We start from the raw sequence: 3,051 nt of genomic DNA, 5'->3' as shown, positions 1-3,051 counted from the left end.
GACAAACTGAAATGGTCCACCCACATTCTACCCAAGAAATTAGGCTTGGCACCTAAAACCCTTTACAGATTCACAATTGAGAGCATCCTGACAGGCTGTATCACCGCCTGGTACGGCAACTGCACCGCCCACAATCACAGAGCTCTCCAGAGGGAGGTGTGGTCTGCCAATGCATCACCGGGGGCAAACTTACCTGCCCTCCAGGACAACTAGAGCACCCAATGTCACAGAAAGGCCAAAAAGATCATCAAGGACAACAACCACCCGAGCCACTGCCTGTTCACCCTGCTACCATCCAGAAGGCGAGGTCAGTACAGGTGCATCAAAGCTGGTACCGAGAAGCTGTTTTTCAGTCTCTATTTCAAGACCGTCAGACTTAAACAACCATCACTAGCACAGAGAGACTGCTGTCTACATACAGACTTGAAATCATTGGCCACTTTAATAAATGGAACACCAGTCACTTTAATAATGCCACTCTAATAACGTTTCCATATCTTGCATTACTAACTTGTTATGGCTGCAATCCCGCTAACGGGGTCGATATGACAACTACCAGTTGTCAACTACCAAATTCAAACCACAGAAATCTCATAATTACAATTGCTAAAACATACATGTGTCTTATATCATTTTAAAGTTAATCTTTATGTTAATCCCACCAAAGTGTCCGATTTCAAATAGGCTTTTCAGTGAAAGCACTACAAACGATTATGTTAGGTCTCCACCAAACCACAATAAGCACAGCCATTTTCCAGCTAAATATAGCATTCACAAAAAGCCGAAATAGAGATAAAATGAATCACTAACCGTGAATTATCTTCATCAGTGTCATGTTCTGACCTTCGTTCCTTTGTTATGTATTTGTTTTAGTATGGTCAGGGCGTGAGTTGGGTGGGTTTGTCTATGTTCCGTTTTCTATGTTGTGTTTTGCGTTTGGCCTGGTATGGTTCTCAATCAGAGGCAGGTGTCGTTAGTTGTCTCTGATTGAGAATCATATTTAGGTAGCCTTTTCCCACTTGTGTTTCGTGGGTGTTTATTTGCTGTTCTGTGTTTGTATTTCACCATTCAGGACTGTTTTGTTTTCGTTCTTGTGTTTTGTTGTTTTTGTTCGAGTATTCGTTTTCATTAAAAGAGAATATGAATAGTTACCACGCTGCACCTTGGTCCTCATCTCTTTCTCCCAACGACGAACGTTACAATCAGATGACACTCATAGTACTTCATGTTACACAATACATGCATGTTTTGTTTGATAACGTTCATATTTATATACAAAAATCTGAGATTACATTGGCGTATTAGATTTACTAGTTCCAAAAACATCAAGTGATTTTGCAGGGCCACATCGTTTCAACAGAAATACTCATCATAAATGTAGATAATAATACAAGTTATACACATGGAATTATAGATAGCCCTCTCCTTAATGCAACCGCTGTGTCAGATTTCAAAAAAAGTTTACGGAAAAAGCAACCCACGCAATAATCTGAGACGGAGCTCAGAACAGTAGCCAAATTAGCCACCATGTTGGAGTCAACAGAAACCAGAAAATACATGATACATGTTTCCTTACCATTGATGAATTTCATCAGAATGCAGTCCTAGGAATCCCAGGTCCACTATAAATGCTTGACTTGTTCGAAAGCCGTCTCTTCTGATCCGCTGTTGGATACACAAGTCCCCAAGCAGAGTGGTAAGCACTGCTTGATTGGCTGGACTGAACATCGGCCTTCAAAAATAACAATCCTTTTCCATCCCCCTGGTGAAGTAGAAGTCGGCCCACCTTCCATTGTGGAGGTACTGACAGGCCTCTGTACTCTTGTAATTTTTCACAGTGGAACCATCCACTCCCAAGGAGAGCACAAAGTAATACAAAAATTCCCTATACATAATTTCAGGACATTTTATCATGTCATACCATCTGACCTCCAAAGAGCCATTTGTGTCCATTCCCAAATGTGAGCCATGTTGTTTTGTTTGTTTATTTGTTTAAAAAATACAGGTTATTGTCACATACACATGGTTAGCAGATGTTATTGCGAGTGTAGCGAAATGATTGTAGCTTCTAGTTCCGACAGTGCAGCAATATCTAACAAGTAATATCTAACAACACCTAATACATACTGTAGCGACCCGCACAGACAGCTGTGTGTTATGTGTTAGGCTAGGAGGTGGTTGTGTTGTACTGACCAGTACCCGGTGTTCGCGGGGTCCGACCTGTCAATCAACCTGCTATCTGCCAATCACGGGAATGCCTGGAATGTTCTGATGCCGGGCATCCTGGTGGTTGGCGGAGTGGCGTGGAGGGGGGTTGGGCAGGGGGGTGGAGCATTGGAAGTTAAGACCAGGTTCAGCCTTTGTTCTCTCTCTCTTACGTCTGGGTTTCACAAGAGAAGGTCACGATTGGCTTGTGTCATCTATTTGGCGTGTGCTACGGCCCAAACAGTAGCCTGTGTAAAGTTGGTGTAATAAACCGTCAATTCGTAAACTCAAGCCTCTGTCTGGACAATTGTTCATTTATGATCTAGTCGGGTCATTACAATACCAATATAAGTACGGAATGGAATAAGAATATATAAATATAAATATATGGATGAGCAATATCAGAGCAGCATAGGATGCAATATAGTGTAGAATACATATGAGACTAATTAAACTGATCATGCAAACATTAATTAACCAGGGAGTCGGGACACCATGGAAAATTTTTAGATTTACAGAGTTATAATTTTCTGAATATAACTCTTCAGATATTTTAATATCTGATCAATTAGTCTTCTATTAATTCATTATTATTACCTCATCAGTTCTCATTACTGAATGTGTTATGCAGGTGAATGAGGACCCAAAAGCGACTTGGCGAAAACAGAGTCTTTAATCCAGTAAAGTAAAATACAATCAAAAAACACAACTTCCACTCGTAATGACGAGAACCGACTGGAGACTCGATCTTGAACAGCAGGTAGCCTCGGGAAGGCACTTGAACCTAGCAGACTCAGACACCTGCTCACCACGCAGCATCTGAGGGAAACACGACACGACTGGGCG

The sequence above is a fragment of the Oncorhynchus gorbuscha genome, linkage group LG06 (assembly GCF_021184085.1).
Source record: "Oncorhynchus gorbuscha isolate QuinsamMale2020 ecotype Even-year linkage group LG06, OgorEven_v1.0, whole genome shotgun sequence".
Lineage (NCBI taxonomy): Eukaryota > Metazoa > Chordata > Actinopteri > Salmoniformes > Salmonidae > Oncorhynchus > Oncorhynchus gorbuscha.
The sequence above is the reverse complement of the archived record's forward strand: the minus strand, read 5'-3'. Positions refer to the sequence as shown.